At 42.9% G+C, this 18,258-nt stretch overlaps 1 protein-coding gene across 1 annotated transcript in view; it reads right to left on the reverse strand.

Moving 5' to 3' along the window:
• The window catches only part of DCLK3 (doublecortin like kinase 3), a 47,827-nt gene that overhangs the window by 17,177 nt on the left and 12,392 nt on the right, over positions 1–18,258 (reverse strand). The gene's annotated exons all lie outside the window — the stretch shown is intronic.

Raw genomic sequence — 18,258 nt, forward strand, 5'->3', positions numbered from 1 at the left:
AGAATCTACAGCTGAGATAAAAGGTCCAACGTTTGCTGCCCAGGAAATACCAACAAGAGGTCAGAACTTTCTGGAACTTTAAAAAATCCAAATCTTTTTTTTTTCCCTGCTAAGTCAATAAGGCTTTATTTTTATCTTTTCCATTTTTAAAAAATTAAAGTATAGTTAATCCACAGTGTTGTGTTAGTTTCAGGTACACAGTAAAGTGACCCAGGCACACACACATATACGTATCTATTGCCTTCCAGATTTCCCCTCACCACTAAAGAATCCAAATCTTACCCACTTCTTTGCCAAGAACAGTTTTCTCAGCTTGACTTTCAACGCACTCAGGGTGAGGCAAGATGTGAAGAGGTTATGATCACAGAATTTGAGACAGATATGGATTTGAATCCTGGCATGGCCACTGATTCTTTGCGTGAACTTGGACAAATTACCCACGTTCTGTTTTTGTTTTTTTTTTTCCATCTATGAAGTGAGAATGATAACACCTTCCTCCCAGGATTTTTGTGAAGAGTAAATGAGAAAATGATTATGATTCACTTGAAGGAGTGCTTGACACACAGAAAGGGCACAGTGATAGCCAGTTATTAATATTGTCCTTATGATTTTTTTAAATGTAGATTTTATTCCTACAGTTCAAATTTATTTCCCTTTTTTTTTTGCAATTACTTTATGTCAAATTTTTTGCCACATGGCATATCGGATCCTAGCTCCTCAACCAGGGATCAAACCCGTGCCCCCTGCATTGGAAGCACGGGGTCTTAACCACTGGACCACCAGGGAAGTCCCCTGTCCTTATGATCTTAATATCTCTTTTGTATGATCATTTCATTTTGGTAGCAAAGGAACTCATGGGCCAACATGACAAGGTGGTCTTCTCCAAATGGTTTTTCCTTTTGGTATTAAAAAAAGGAAAGAAAGAAACCAAGGTCATATTAATATTATATTAATAATGAGAATGTGCTCATTCTCATGGTGTTTCCTGATAAAATGAATAAAACAAGACTCTGTATTTCCTGGTCAAATGTACCCAGCCTTACCTCATTTTACTGTGTTTCACTTTATTATGCTTTGAAGATATTGCATTTTTTATCAGCTGAAGGTTTGTGGCAACCCTGGGTCAAGCAAGTCTATCGGCTATTTTTCCAAATAGCATTTGCTCCCTTCGTGTCTCTATGTCACATTTTGGTAACTCTCACAAAATTTCAAGTTTGGTCATTATTGTTATATTTGTGATGGTGATCTGTGATCAGGGATCTTAGATGTTACTCCTATGACTCACTGAAGGCTCAGATGATGGTTAGCATTTTTTACCAACAAGGTATTTTTATATTAATGTATGTATATTGTCTTTTTTCCCAATTTATACTTTCTTTTTTTAAATTAATTTTTGTTGGAGTATAGTTGCTTTACAATGTTGTGTTAATTTCTACTGTACAGCAAGATGAATCAGCTATACTTATATATATATCCCCACTTTTCTGGATTTCCTTCCCATTTAGGTCACCACAGTGCATTAAGTAGAGTTCCCTATTTTATACATAGTATCAATAGTGTATAGGTGTCAATCCCAATCTCCCAATTCCTCCCACCCCATCCCCTTTCCCCCTTGGTATCCATACATTTGTTCTCTATGCCTGTGTCTCTATTTCTGCTTTGCAAATAAGATCATCTATACCATTTTTCTAGATTCCACATATATGTGTTAATATATGGTACTTGTTTTTCTCTTTCTGACTTACTTAACTCTGTATGACACTCTCTAGGTCCATCTGTACATTGTTTTTTAAGACATGATGCTATTGCACACTTAATAGACTATGGTAGAGTGTAAACAAAACTTTAATATGCACTGCAAAATCAAAAAATTTGTGTAACTTCCTTTATTGGAATATTTGCTTTATTGCAGTGCTCAGGAACCAAACCCGCGACAGCTCCAAGGTGTGACTGTACTTGAGACAAAAGTGGTTCAATCTCCTTTTCTTGTCCAGGTCAGGAAAGGAAATAGGAAAATGACAGAATGTGGGATTCAGTTAAACCATGAGAGTGGTTAATTATTAAAGTTGCCCCACAGGATCCGTATGTCATATCCTACGTGCAGCAATCTGCCATTTATGCTTCCTTTAAAAAGAAGATAAAAATGATAATTTTTTTAACATCTTTATTGGAGGATAACTGCTTTACAATGGTGTGTTAGTTTCTGCTTTATAACAAAGTGAATCAGCTATACATATACATATATCCCCATATCCCCTCTCTCTTGCATCTCCCTCCCACCCTCCCTATCCCACCCCTCTAGGTGGTCACAAAGCACCGAGCTGATCTTGTGCTATGCAGCTGCTTCCTACTAGCTATCTATTTTACATTTGGTGGTGTGTATATGTCCATGCCACTCTCTCACTTCATCCCAGCTTACTCTTCCCCCTCCACGTTTCCTCAAGTCCATTCTCTACGTTTGCATCTTTATCCCTGTCCTGCCCCTAGGTTCTTCAGAACCAATTTTTTTTTTTAGATGCCATATATATGTGTTACCATGTGGTATTTGTTTTTCTCTTTCTGACTTACTTCACTCTGTATGACAGACTCTAGGTCCATCCACCTCATTACAAATAACTCAATTTCATTTCCTTTTATGGCTGAGTAGTATTCCACTGTATATATGTGCCACATCTTCTTTAACCATTCATCTGTTGATGGACATTTAGGTTGCTTCCATGTCCTGGCTATTGTAAATAGAGCTGCAATGAACATTGTAGTACGTGATTCTTTTTGAATTATGGTTTTCTCAGGGTATATGCCCAGTAGTGGGATTGCTGGATCATATGGTAATTCTATTTTTAGTTTTTTAAGGAAACTCCATACTGTTCTCCATAGTGGTTGTATCAATTTACGTTCCCAAGAACAGTGCAAGAATGTTCCCTTTTCTCCACACCCTCTCCAGCATTTATTGCTTGCAGATTTTTTGATGATGGCCATTCTGACTGGTGTGAGGTGATATCTCACTGTAGTTTTGATTTGCATTTCTCTAATGATTAGTGATGTTGAGCATCCTTTCATGTGTTGGTTGGCAATCTGTATATCTTCTTTGGAGAAATGTCTATTTAGGTCTTCTGCCCATTTTTGGATTGGTTTGTTTGTTTTTTTGATATTGAGCTGCATGAGCTACTTGTAAATTTTGGAGATCAATCCTTTGTCAGTTGCTTCATTTGCAAAATTTTCTCCCATTCTGAGGGTTGTCTTTTCATCTTGTTAATGGTCTCCTTTGCTGTGCAAAAGCTTTTTAGTTTCATTAGGTCCCATTTGTTTATTTTTGTTTTTATTTCCATTTCTCTGGGAGGTGGGTCAAAAAGGATCTTGCTGTGATTTATGGCATAGAGTGTTCTGCCTATGTTTTCCTCTGAGAGTTTTATAGTGTCTGGCCTTACATTTAGGTCTTTAATCCATTTTGAGTTTATTTTTCTGTATGGTGTTAGGGAGTGTTCTAATGTCATCCTTTTACATGTAGCTGTCCTGTTTACCCAACACAACTTATTAAAGAGGCTGCCTTTTCTCCATTGTATATTCTTGCCTCCTTTATCAAAAATAAGGTGACCTTATGTGTGTGGGTTTACCTCTGTGCTTTCTATCCTGTTCCATTGATGTATATCTCTGTTTTTGTGCCAGTACCATACTGTCTTGATTAATGTAGCTTTGTAGTATAGTCTGAATTCTGGGAGCCTGATTCCTCCAGCCCCATTTTTCTCTCAAGATTGCTTTGGCTATTCAGGGTCTTTTGTGTTTCCAAACAAATTGTGCAATTTTTTGTTCTACTTCTGTAAAAAATGCCATTGGTAGTTTGACAGGGATTGCATTGAATCTGTAGATTGCTTTGGGTAGTATAGTCATTTTCACAATGTTGATTCTTCCAACCCGAGAACATGGCATATCTCTCCATCTGTTTGTATCATCTTTAATTTCTTTCATCAGTGTCTTATAGTTTTCTGCATACAGATCTTTTGTCTCCTTAGGTAGGTTTATTCCTAGGTATTTTATTCTTTTTGTTGCAATGGTAAATGGGAGTGTTTCCTTAATTTCTCTTTCAGATTTTGCATCATTAGTGTATCAGAATGCAAGAGATTTCTGTGCATTAATTTTGTATCCTGCTACTTTACCAAATTCATTGATTAGCTCTAGTAGTTTTCTGGTAGCATCTTTAGGATTCTCTATGTAGAGTATCATGTTATCTGCAAACAGTGACAGCTTTACTTCTTCTTTTCTGATTTGGATTCCTTTTATTTCTTTCTCTTCTCGGATTGCTGTGGCTAAAACTTCCAAAACTATGTTGAATAACAGTGGTGAGAGTGGACAACCTTGTTTTGTTCCTGATGTTAGAGGAAATGGTTTCAGTTTTTCACCATTGAGAATGATGTTGGCTGTGGGTTTGTCATATATGGCCTTTATTATGTTGATGTAAGTTCCCTCTATGCCTACTTTCTGGAGAGTTTTTATCATAAATGGTGTTGAATTTTGTTGAAAGCTTTTTCTGTATCTATTGTGATGATCATATGGTTTTTCTCCTTCAATTTGTTAATATGGTGTATCATGTTGATTGATTTGTGTATATTAAAGAATCCTTGCATCCCTGGGATAAGTCCCACTTGATCATGGTGTATGATCCTTTTACTGTGCTGTTGGATTCTGTTTGCTAGTATTTTGTTGAGGATTTTTGCAACTATGTTCATCAGTGATATTGGCCTGTTGTTTTCTTTCTTTGTGACATCTTTGTCTGGTTTTTGTATCAGGGTGATGGTGGCCTCATAGAATGAGTTTGGGAGTGTTCCTCCCTCTGCTATATTTTGGAAGAGTTTGAGAAGGCTAGGTGTTAGCTCTTCTCTAAATGTTTGATAGAATTCACCTGTGAAACCATCTGATCCTGGACTTTTGTTTGTTGGAAGATTTTTCATCACAGTCTCAATTTCAGTGCTTGTGATTGGTCTGTTTATATTTTCTATTTCTTCCTGGTTCAGTCTCGGAAAGTTGTGGTTTTCTAAGAATTTGTCCATTTCTTCCAGGTTGTCCATTTTATGGGCATAGAGTTGCTTGTAGTGGTCTCTCATGATCCTTTATATTTCTGCAGTGTCAGTTGTTACTTCTCCTTTTTCATTTCTAATTCTATTGATGTGAGTGTTCTCCCTTTTTTTCCTAATGAGTCTGGCTAATGGTTTATCAATTTTGTTTATCTCCTCAAAGAACCAGCTTTTTTTTTTTTTTTTGTGATACGAGGGCCTCTCACTGCTGTGGCCTCTCCCGTTGCAGAGCACAGGCTCCGAAAGCGCAGGCTCAGCAGCCATGGCTCACGGGCCCAGCCGCTCCGCGGCATGTGGGATCTTCCCGGACCGGGGCACGAACCCACGTCCCCTGCATCGGCAGGCGGACTCTCAACCACTGCGCCACCAGGGAAGCCCAAAGAACCAGCTTTTAGTTTTATTGATCTTTGCTATTGCTTTGTTCATTTCTTTTTCATTTATTTCTGAACTGATATTTATGATTTCTTTCCTTCTGCTAACTTTGGGGGTTTTTTGTTCTTCTTTCTCTAATTGCTTCAGTTGTAAGGTTAGGTCGTTTATTTGAGATGTTTCTTGTTTCTTGAGGTAGGATTGTATTGCTATAAGCTTCCCTCTTAGAACTGCTTTTGCTGCATCCCATAGGTTTTGGGTCGTCGTGTTTTCACTGTCATTAGTTTCTAGGTATTTTTTGATTTCCTCTTTGATTTCTTCAGTGATCTCTTGGTTATTTAGTAGTGTATTGTTTAGCCTCCATGTGTTTGTATTTTTTACAGATTTTTTTCCTGTAATTGATATCTAGTCTCATAGCGTTGTGGTCAGAAAAGATACTTGATACAATTTCAATTTTCTTAAATTTACCAAGACTTGATTTGTGACCCAGGATATGATCTATCCAGAGAATGTTCCATGAGCACTTGAGAGGAAAGTGTATTCTGTTGTTTTTGAATGGAATGTCCTATAAATATCAATTAAGTCTATCTTGTTTAATGTATCATTTAAATCTTGTGTTTCCTTATTTATTTTCATTTTGGATGATCTTTAGCACCCCACTAAAGTCCCCTACTACGAATGTGTTACTGTCAATCTCCCCTTTTATGGCTGTTAGCATTTGCCTTATGATAAGTAATGAGGTGCTCCTATGTTGGGTGCATAAATATTTACAATTGTTATATCTTCTTCTTGGATTGATCCCTTGATCATTATGTAGTGTCCTTCTCTGTCTCTTGTAATAGTCTTTATTTTAAAGTCTATTTTATCTGATATGAGAATTGCTACTCCAGCTTTCTTTTGGTTTCCATTTGCATGGAATATCTTTTTCCATCCCCTCACTTTCAGTCTGTATGTGTCCCTAGGTCTGAAGTGCGTCTCTTGTAGACAGTATATATACAGGTCTTGTTTTTATATCCATTCACCCAGTCTATGTCTTTTGGTTGGAGCATTTAATCCATTTACATTTAAGGTAGTTATTGATATATATATTCCTATTACCATTTTCTTAATCGTTTTGGGTTTGTTATTGTAAGTCTTTTCCTTCTCTTGTGTTTCCTGCCTAGAGAAGTTCCTTTAGCATTTGTTGTAGAGCTGGTTTGGTGGTGCTGAATTCTCTTAGCTTTTGCTTGTCTGTAAAGGTTTTAATTTCTCCATCGAATCTGAATGAGATCCTTGATGGATAGAGTAATCTTGGTTGTAGGTTTTTCTCCTTCATCACTTTAAATATGTCCTGCCTCCCCCTTCTGGCTTGCAGTTTTTCTGCTGAAAGATCAGCTGTTAACCTTATGGGGATTCCCTTGTGTGTTATTTGTTGTTTTTCCCTTGCTGCTTTTAATATTTTTTCTTTGTATTTAATTTTGACAGTTTGATTAATATGTGTCTTGGCATATTTCTCCTTGGATTTATCCTGTATGGGACTCTCTGCGCTTCTTAGACTTGATTGACTATTTCCTTTCCCATAGTAGGGAAGTTTTCGATTATAATCTCTTCAAATATTTTCTGAGTCCCTTTCTTTTTCTCCTCTTCTTCTGGGACCCCTATAATTCTAATGTTAGTGTGTTTATTGTTGTCCCAGAGGTTTCTGAGACTGTCCTCAATTCTTTTCATTCTTTTTCCTTTATTCTGCTCTGAGGTAGTTATTTCCACTGTTTTATCTTCCAGATCATTTATGCATTCTTCTGCCTCAGTTATTCTGCTATTGATTCCTTCCAGAGAATTTTTTTTTAATAAATTTATTTATTTATTTTTGGCTGCATTGGGTCTTTGTTGCTGCACGCGGGCTTTCTCTAGTTGCATCGAGCAGAGGCTACTCTTCGTGCGGTACGCGGGTTTCTCATTGCTCTGGCTTCTCTTGTTGCAGAGCACAGGCTCTAGGCGCGTGGGCTTCAGTAGTTGTGGCACTTGGGCTCAGTAGTTGTGGCTCACGGGCTCTAGAGCACAGGCTCAGTAGTTGTGGCGCACGGGCTTAGTCACTCCACGGCATGTGGGATCTTCCCGGACCACGGCTTAAACCTGTGTCCCCTGCATTGGCAGGTGGGTTCTTAACCACTGCGCCACCAGGGAAGCCCCCTTCTAGAGAATTTTTAATTTCATTTATTGTGTTGTTCATCATTGTTTGTTTGCTGTTTAGTTCTTCTAGGTCCTTGTTAAACATATCTTGTATTTTCTCCATTCTATTTCCAAGATTTTGGATCATCTTTACTATCATTACTCTAAATTCTTTTTCAGGTAGACTGCCTATTTCCTCTTCATTTGTTTGGTCTGGTGGGTTTTTACCTTGCTCCTTCATCTGCTGTGTGTTTCTCTGTCTTCTCATTTTGCTTAACTTACTGTGTTTGGGGTTTCCTTTTCATAGGCTGCGGGTTTGTAGTTACCGTTGTTTTTGGTGTCTGCCCCCAGTGGCTAAGGTTCGTTTAGTGGGTTGTGTAGGCATCCTGGAGGAGGGAACTAGTGCCTGTGTTCTGGTGGATGAGGCTGGATCTTGTCTTTTTGGTGGGCAGGACAGTGTCCGGTGGTGTGTTTTGGGGTGTCTCTGAACTTATTATGATTTTAGGCAGCCTCTGTGCTAATGGGTGGGGTTGTGTTCCTGTCTTGCTAGTTGTTTGGCATAGGGTGTCCAGCACTGTAGCTTGCTGGTCATTGAGTGGAACTGGGTCTTAGTGTTGAGATGGAGATCTCTGGGAGAGCTTCTGCCATTTGATATTATGTGGAGCCGGGTGGTCTCTGGTGGACCAATGTCCTGAACTCGGCTCTCCCACCTCAGAGGCACAGACCTGACACCCCACTGGAGCACCAAGACCCTGTCAGCCACATGGCTCAGAAGAAAAAGGAGCAGAAAAAGAAAGAATAAAATAAAATAAAGTTATTAAAATAAAAAATAACTTAAAAATTATTAAAAATAAAAAAATTAATCAAAAAAAGAAAAAAAAAGAAAGAGCAACCAAACCAAAAAATAAATCCACCAATGATAACCAGCACTAAAAACTATACTAAAAAACAAAAACAAAAAAACGGACAGACAGACCCTAGAACAATAACTCTAAATACTAAACTAAGATAAACATAAAACCAAAAACAAATTAGATGCAGAAAGCAAACCCCAAGTCTACAGTTGCTCTCAAAGTCCACTGCCTCAATTTTGGGATGATTTGTTGTCTATTCAGGTATTCCACTGATGCAGGGTACATCAAGTTGATTGTGGAGATTTAATCCGCTGCTCCTGAGGCTGCTGGGAGAGATTTCCCTTTCTCTTCTTTGTCTGCACACTCCTGGGGTTCAGCTTTGGATTTGGCCCCGCCTCTGCGCCTCTGCGTGTAGGTCGCCTGAGGGCGTCTGTTCTTCGCTCAGACAGGACGGGGTTAAAGCAGCAGCTGATTAGGGGGCTCTGGCTCACTCAGGCCGGGGGGAGGGAGGGGTATGGAATGCGGGGCGAGCCTGCGGAGGCAGAAGCCAGCATGACATCGCAACAGCCTGAGGTGCGCCATGTGTTCTCTCCAGGAAGTTGTCCCTGGATCACAGGACCCTGGCAGTGGCGGGCTGCACAGGTTCCCGGGAGGGGAGGTGTGGATGGTGACCTGTGCTTGCACACAGGCTTCTTGGTGGCTGCAGCAGCAGCCTTAGTGTTTCATGCCCCGTCTCTGGGGTCCACGCTGTTAGCCGCGGCTGGCGCCCATCTCTGGAGCTCCTTTAAGCGGCACTCTGAATCCCCTCTCCTCCCGCACCAGGAAACAAAGCGGCAAGAAAAAGTCTCTTGCCTCTTCGGCAGTTCCAGACTTTTTCCCGGACTCCCTCCTGGCTGGCTGTGGCGCACTAGCTCCCTTCAGCCTGTGTTCACGCAGCCAACCCCAGTCCTCTCCCTGGGATCTGACCTCCGAGGCTCAAGCCTCAGCTCCCAGCCCCCACCTGTCCCGGTGGGTGAGCAGACAAGCCTCTCAGGCTGGTGAGTGCTGGTCGGCACCGATCCTCTGTGCGGGAATCTCTCCACTTTGCCCTCTGCATCCCTGTTGCTGCGCTCTCCTCCGTGGCTCCGAAGCTTCCCCCTGGCAACCCACCGTCTCCGCCAGTGAAGGGGCTTCCTAGTGTGGAAACTTTTCCTCTTTCACAGCTCCCTCCCTGAGACGCAGGTCCCATCCCTATTCTTTTGTCTCTGTTTTTTTTTTCCTTTTGCCCTACCCAGGTATGTGGGGAGTTTCTTGCCTTTTGGGAAGTCTGAGGTCTTCTGCCAGCATTCAGTAGGTGTTCTGTAGGAGTTGTTCCACATGTAGATGTATTTCTGATGTATTTGTGGGGAGGAAGGTGATCTCCACGTCTTACTCCTCCACCATCTTGAAGGTCTCTCCCCAAATGATAATTTTTAAGTGCATTTGAATTGTAGCAGAAAGTCCAGTTGTGCCAGCATGGGCAATTTGGCCCAGCATATTGACACAGAATGTTTTTTGGGTTTTAATTATAACATACAATCTGTTCTGAGATGATTTCCATCTAGACACAGGTGTCCGATTAGATGACAAGTGGTGGCCAGTACTGATCTTCCCACATGCTGAGGATTTATGAGCTTACCAGTCCTGTTTACAGCTAAACTATTTATTTATGGACATCTGTTGTTCCTTTCTTCTCATAGTCTCTCTGATCTGCCTCCATTTTTGGCTGAGAGGGTTGATGCTGAGAGAGGAGAAGAGAGGTCTCCAGCAGTCACACTAGTTCATGTTTCCTCAGGAAACAGGAAGGATGCCAAGGAAGGTAACCTTCAGACGCATGTGTGCAAAGGGACTAAGTCTTCTCATTTGTTTTCCTTAGGGTGCTTCTCACAGAGTGGGACCCTCAATACATATTTGTCAGGCTAAGGAAAGGGAAAAGAATTCTCTATTCCAGGGAAGGTTCAGGGGAGAATCAGGAGGACAAAGGAACATTCTGTGAATACCCTAGGGATGCAGGAGAGTTTATGGAAGGGGGCTCAGGAGGGGCCCAAAGGAGGTCCAAGATGGGATGTCAGGAGACAGACACCAGTACTCTTGGAACAGGACAGACACTGTGGGTCACATGTTGAGTGGTGACTTAGGACAAAAGAGGCAAGTCGTGATGAGACCTCAGGGTCCCAAATAGTGAAACTGTGCAGTTTGAGTGTAATGACAGATGACTAGGCCCTGTGGTACCCAGAGTCTGAGGGCAGTGGTCGGGGGGAGGGATGGGCATGCTCTGGGATGCTTGTGCCCAGCCAGTTTCTGCAGACCCTAGCTCAGAAGCTGTCCTCATTCCCGGCGGTTAGGAGAGCACTCTGGGCACACTCCATCCCTGAATCCAGGAGAGGCTCCACAGGAGTGGCCCCATCCCAGGGTGCGGACACAAAGGATGTGAAGACAGTACAGCTCAGCCTCTATCACCACCGTCACGCATGCACAGCCCACTGCCCAGGCGTTCTCAAACTCACTTAAAGCCTCTGTAATCTGGGGCCAGAGTGAGAACTCGGTCCCTCTCCTTCCCAACATAATTAGGAGCTACAGGAATGGCACTTCTGGTTCTGTCTGCATTGTGCTACTGGGGAGTCCTGGGAAAACACAACCTCAAGATGCAATTATTATTATTATTATTATTATTATTATTATTTTGGCTGCGCTGCGGGGCCTGCGGGATCTTCGTTCTGCGACCAGGGATCCAACCACACACCCTGCAGTGGAAGTGCAAAGTCTTAATCCCTGGACCACCAGGGAAGTCCCAAGATGCAATTATTTTTATCCTCTCTTCCACAAGCCCTCCTTCCTCCTTTAAAGTTCTTGGTCCAGAGCAAATTTTTCTCCTTTAGAAAAAAAAATCAGGAGATTCTGAATGCCTGGTCCATAGGCAGGGAGAGCAAATATTAGGGAGAGGAAGAGCCTGGCACGCCCCTGGGGCCCTGGGCTCAGTCTCCAGGAACAGTCCCATCTCCCAAGGAAAACGGCACCCTCAAGGCCTCTGGGGCTGGCTGTAAGCAGCGCTATCCCAGGACCTACCCAGATAACCTGACTGTGTCCACTCGTCTCCAACAACAACTTACAAAATCAATTAAGTGGAACCCTATGAAATTACCAGTAGTTCTACCAATTACCCCCAAATGGAAATTTCATATGGCTCAACCTAACATGATCTAGGATAATAACTCCTCCTGTGTCCCTACACCAACAATAAGTAGTTAATTGAGGTATAGATAGTAAAAATTAAACATCCTAATCCCCAGTCCTCAGCCACTAGCCAGCAGCTTCCAGGAAAGGGTACAGAAAAAGGTGCTCTTGTAGCATCATTTTTTGGTTAATTTCGTACAGCAACATAAATTGACTCAACCTGACAATACTGCTGCTTTTGCCTCAAACGCCCCCAATACAAATGTCTACAGGGTTTTTCCCCAGCACCCATCAAGCCCATGCATGCAGCAGAACTTTCACGAAGCCACTCCTCTGCTCAAGAGCCTATGGTGACTCCTCAGTAGCAGCTTTGAGGGCCAAACCCTTGACATGGAAGGCGCTCCCTCATCCAGCGGCCCCTCACCCATCCCAACCCGACTCCACCATCACTGTCCCACTCATCCAAGCCTCACCATCATGTAAGACCTGAGACCCGTATCCACCACCAAACCCTCCCTGACTTCACAAGTTCACAGTCAGAGCTCCCTCGTCTGACTCTCTGTTCATTCATGAAACATTTCATTTGAATGCTTGAGACCCTTCCTTTTGCACACCTCAGCTCACTGTTACTTTATCTTCAAAGGTGTAAGTATTCTCAACTAAACTCAGGCTCTCCAAAGGTAGAGACTGTGGATTATGCAAACTCTCTTCCTCTGTCCTAGTACGTATGATAAGCACATGAGATTTGGGAAACCCGTTTTCAGTCCTAACATCAGCACATATATCATGTCTCAGGCTTCTGGCTCTCCTTGTAAATAATTGAGTGTCATTAGTTTCCACATTGGTAGACATCCCACAACAGACCTTAACTAGACGAAACAAGTAACGTTGCAGAAAACACGATCACAGACATCCACTGACTACCAGTAAATGTGCCAAGGTAGCATTTGTCAAGAACAGCTAATACAGGCAGGGAAGAGCAGCGTATTTCTTCAGAGTTTTGTGAAAGCTTCAGTTTAGAGTTGCACAAAGAACGTGAACATGGGGTCAGAAGCTCTAATTTAAATCCTGGTCCTACCAGGCTCTAAGTAGCTGTGTGACCTTGGGAACATTATGTGATATTTCTGAGCCTCAGTTTCTACATGGGCTAAACTTGGTGCCTCACCCCTGCCTGCTGCTTAGCACAGAGTGGGCACTCAGACTGTGTTTATTTTCTTCCCTCTCCCTCTCCAACCTCTTGTAACCTTGGTTTTCCCCCAAATCCACGTACATGTCAAGGGCAAAGAGTACACGATGCTAAATGTGACTCAGCAGGGTGAATTTGTCATTTATGTAGTGACTGAAATAGAAAACCAGTAGGGACAGGATATTAAGAGAAACACTTGGGCAGATCTAAGCATACAGCTCCTGTGGGGAGAGAAACTTCACGTTCACTGATCCTAGAATTACCTGACTGGTGTGAGCCAATAAGCTCAGTTACTGCATAAGCATTTTGCTGTTATTACCTCTAATGGGTTTGGCTCCTAGCAACTGTGCCTCCTATGTGATACCACAATTCAGATGAATTAACATAACCCAGTTTCACAACGGTCATCTCTATGTTTTTCCACTGAAAAGGCTACCAAAATGACTGGAAATCACATGAACCCAGTTTCTTTTCTAATCATTTATTATTCCTTTGTTCAGGCTGCTAATCATCAAGTTTAGGGTCAAGACAAAGTAATGAAAATATACTGCTAAAATGAAGCTTTTCCTTATCTTCTTTCATCAGAACAAAGGAAGTGTACCTTTTCCTAGTCATTTAAATATATATATATATTTATTTATTTATTTATTTAATTTGGTTGTGCTGGGTCTTAGTTGCAGCAGGCGGGCTCCTTATTTGCGACACTCAGCCTCCTTAGTTGTGGCATGCAAACTCTTGGTTGCGGCATGCCATGTGGGATTTAGTTCCCTGACCAGGGATCGAACTCAGGCCCCCTGCATTGGGGGCATGGAGTCTTAACCACTGCACCACCAGCCAAGTCCCTTCCTAGTCATTTTTTAACCATAACCCATATGCCTAATTACACCACAAAGAAAAACTACGTCCAAGGTCAGCATCCACTTTGGAATTCTTGCCTTGGCTCCTATAATAACATGCTAGAAAAAGAAATAGAATCACACCCAAATTGCTATAGGATATAAATAATACATAATCACTCTTTAAGCATTTACTAATCCTGAGTATTAAAAGAAATGGAAATTGGTGTTTTAAACATCTGGTAATATGCAATGCAACAACACAAAAATGCCTGGCAAATAAAAGTCAATGTAATGCATCTAATGACATGTAATCCCCCTTCCTAGCAGGGAAGCTCCACTTGAAATACTTTCCCTTTTATCAACCTTTCATTCCTTAATGGTGTCACCAGACTTATGGCCTCAGTAGGCAGTGCTAAGAGACGATTCACCTCCATTCTTCTGTGGGAGATGGAGTGGAACTGGCTGAAATCATTTTCCTTTTCACTGAGTAATCATTTGTCCTGGGCTTTTTCCAGGGCTTTGTTTGGGAACAAACTCATTTTGCTCATATGCAAATCTGAGGCAGGAGAAACATTTGTGAACTTATATTTGATTATGCAAACATCCCAAGGAGGATTTCCTAAACGAATAAAAAATTGGAACGCAGCCCTTTACTAAGCCTCGAAAATGCTACTGTTTCATAACTGGGAGGTCTGGCCAATGGCTGTATTGATCAAAACTGGGGAAATTAACAAGGGTAAGGTAATAAAATGAAATGCCATGCTATTTATTGTCTGTCATCACTGATGACACTCTAATTAACGTCATTGCTACTTAATCTTCTTTATTACCAGGAGGACATCAACCAAGCCATCAGAAACAGAGTAATTAAAAAGATGTTTTCCAGTTCTCATCTCAGAAGTGCCCCAGTTTTGGGTTGTTTTTTACCTGCTGACCTTCCCATGCCAATTCCCCAAGTGCCTCTCAGCATGTTGGCACAAGAGCCCTCTATGGTCTCTCGGTGAGGGATGTTTGCCAGTCCTTGTTACAACAGATACCTGATACATTTTTTCTAAGCTACTCGCTGATTTAACGATGACCTTTACTGTCCCAGCTACCTTGAAATTGTGATGCATTTTATGCAGTGCCTCTGTTGTTTACAAGGGGATTCTAAAGTGAACCAGCTTACATGTCGTTCCTCGTTTTCAAAGCTAATCTCTGACCACGCTCAATAATTCTCATCCTCCCTCTCTCAGTTTTCCGCTCACCCTGATCTGGTCCTGCATAGTCTACCCATCTCATAATCACATCACAGTTTCCACTTCCTCCTCTGCTAGTTTTATTTTGTCTGAAGAATCTTCATACTCCATGCAAGCCAGAAGGTATTCTCCTCTCTCCTCAGATGTCCCAGGTCACACCAAGACAAAAAGGACTGACGACCGAAGTATGAACTTTTCCCTGTTGTCACTCACCTGCCTCCTTTGAGCATCCTGCTAAAGTGGCAAAGCCAGCACCTCCCATTTCCGATATACCGTGTTCTACAGGGCAGGGCTTCTCAAATGCTAATGTGCACACACACCACTGGGGACCGTGTGTTAAAGTGCAGGTCCCAATTCAGTCAGTCCAGGTCGAGGGTGGGGCTGAGATTCTGCAGCTCTAACACGGTCCCATGTGATACAATGCTGCAGGCCCAAGGACCACACTTTGAGAAGCAAAGCTATAGAGCTAAGCTATAGAGAGAAGTTCCAAGTATCCTTCCAGGAATGCTGGTCAACCATTAGCATTTTGAAAGCGGCCCATAAACGATTCCCTAAAGTAGTGTTATAACAAACAGTATCTTTATTTTCATAATGTGAATAAGCGATGTGTGATAGGTAATCAAAACAGGACATCACCCGTGCGGTGGAACACAAAATCCACTCATGATTTCCTTGCCAAACGGTTTTCTTTCAAGTACAGCAAACAGAAACGGGGGAGGGAGCGATGAAGGATTTGACTACCCAGAGTGGACCAGCAGCATCGGTATCCCCTGGGAGATCATTAGAAATGCAGGATTTCAGACCCCACTCCAGACCTACAGAATCAGATTCTGCATTTTAACAAGATCCCCAGATGATCTGATGCACATTGAAGTTTGAGGAGCACTGCTTTGGACTGTCTCTTACTTCATCCAACCAGTTAGTGGGACCAAAGTCTACAGAGCACAACGGGAGGGATCAGAAGGTCCTTGGACTAGGACATATCCATTTGATTAACCCCGAGAGCATGGCAGTGTGACTCAACCAAATCCAAACTGGGATCCAAGGCAGCCAGTGGCCCAGGGCTGGGATCTATTTGCACCAGTTGCCAAATGGGCAGGAAGGGAGCGGGCGAAGGGGGCAAAGGAGATGTTCTGTGCCCAGGTATAACGGACACCTGGGAGGAGATCAGGCCCGGGGGCAATGACAAAAGAGGGGACAGCTTGGCATCTATGCCCTGCCCTCCAAGCCTTGGAACACAGGGTTAAGGATGGATGCTGAGGGAGATGTGTTTTGAAAGCCTGTGCGAGGCACGGGAACCCAAATGCGGAGGTACAACAGAGTAAGCAGAGAACCAGCCCCCTGCCTCCCCAGCGCAGCAGGAGGGGGCAAGGCGGTGCCCTGGGGACACACTGGCAGCCAGGGGACAGCAAGGCCAGGGGAAGTGAGGAGGGACATCATGACTGGAGGAAGAAGAGGAGCCATGGTGCACCTGAGCGCAGGTGACGTCCTCCCCGGGGGACTCCGAGGACTTGGGCCGAGGTCCTGTGAGAGCAGGGGGGGCCGCTGGGACTCGACGCTGGGCATTAATATTAACATGGCCTCGTTTGCTCCCAGGCTGGTGAGGCCTCGGACATGCCAGTGACCAAGACAATAACCTTCTCTCCAACTGCAGGTCCTCCAGGTGAACCCTTCTCCCGCCTTCTGATTATTCCATCACGCGAAGCCTGCACGCTCCTCTTTTTGCTTTTGCTGCCCTGTGTGCCACTGTTGTCCCTCACGTTGTCCTCCTTTGTGACATCCGATACCGGTTTGCTTTGACTGAGGCTTCCCCTGGGGACAGCTTCTCTTTCGGTCTGACCCCTGGGTTTAATGTTTCCTCCCAACAGTTGCCAACTCACCCACGATCGCATCCCTGGGATGTCACCACTCACTCAGTAAAATTCCAAGACGGCACGGCTCCCAGGCCGGGCTGTGGTTTCCTATGATATGGACTTTTAATCCCAATTGTCTGTTACAGATCAGAGATTCATAATAACCTTGATGTGGGCTGAGTTTTGCCTTTCTCAGTACTGTTCAGGGAGGCTCAAGGGGGTGTGTTTATTTGGAGAGGGAGCACTAAAGTACATCCCACCTTGGGACCTGTCTCCAGCTGACTTGATGCCCACAAGGCTTCCTATTGTCCTTCTTCTGTCTGATTATTGCACCCCAAGGCCTTCACCAGCCTACTGATCTCCACGGGACTGTGTCACAACAACATTCAAGCACTGGGCTAGACAGAGCTGTAGCACACGCCATCCCTATAGGTGAGGCTGCAGAAATCATTCTAAAAGCAAACTCCTCCATCATCTTTTTTGTAGAGAGATGAGCACTTCTCATTCATTTCTACATCTCTGTGCTTTGGTTGGACAGATCTTAGATTGACATAAAGGCACCTGGAATATTTGCACCATCCGCCAGTGCCTCCCTGCAGACTCTCACCCCTCATTATCAGATGCTTATCTGAGGGGCAGGCACAGAGCTCCACTATCCATTATTGGGACCTCCCTGGCAGTCCAGTGGTTAGGACTCTGCACTGTCACTGCCAAGGGCTCAGGTTCAATCCCTGGTCGGGGAACTAAGACCTCACATGCTGTGCGGTGTGGAAAAAAACAAAAAACAAAACCCTGCCATTATTGTAAGGACAGAGGAAGCAAAGAGCTTGTGGATTCTTTAGAAAGTGGTTTTTAAACGATTTTGACCTCTTGGTTAAGACAACCTCCACGTACAATATAATTAAATAGCAAGCGAGTAAAACAATTTAAGAGGAACTGTTACAAAAATATACATAGTTTTCATTCATATTCAGGAGAAGTGACACATTTGGAAAACACTGGGGCTGCTCATGTAAAATAATAAAGGAACATGATGAATAATTTTGAGCCAATAAATAAGACAACTTAATGAAATGGATGGATCCCAAGAAGATACATATTATCAAAGTTCACTCAAGAAGAAATAAATATCCTAAGTAGCTGAGGTTCAGATACACCAGGCTGAGGAAGAACTTTACATAAATATTTAAGGCGTGGTCATTACATGACTGATTGGATTTACCGATAAATTGCTTACGTGGAAATACGCATCCTTTGTAAACAAAAGTAATGCCATGGATCCAATCTAAGAAAGATGCAAAGGAGGATCTTAAGAAGGACCCGTGTGTTGGACGCAAAGGTTGTGTCGGTGAAAATCTTTGCGTGTTCGATCTGAAAGGGCCAGTAGCCCAACACCCTCAATTTTTAGATACAACTGCTGATCAGAGAGAGTAAGCAATTAGCCCAAGGCCACACAGCTAGTTAGTAAGAACTGAAAGAATTCTTCCACAGATCCTGAATCTTTTGGAGC

The sequence above is a fragment of the Globicephala melas genome, chromosome 11 (assembly GCF_963455315.2).
Source record: "Globicephala melas chromosome 11, mGloMel1.2, whole genome shotgun sequence".
NCBI lineage: Eukaryota > Metazoa > Chordata > Mammalia > Artiodactyla > Delphinidae > Globicephala > Globicephala melas.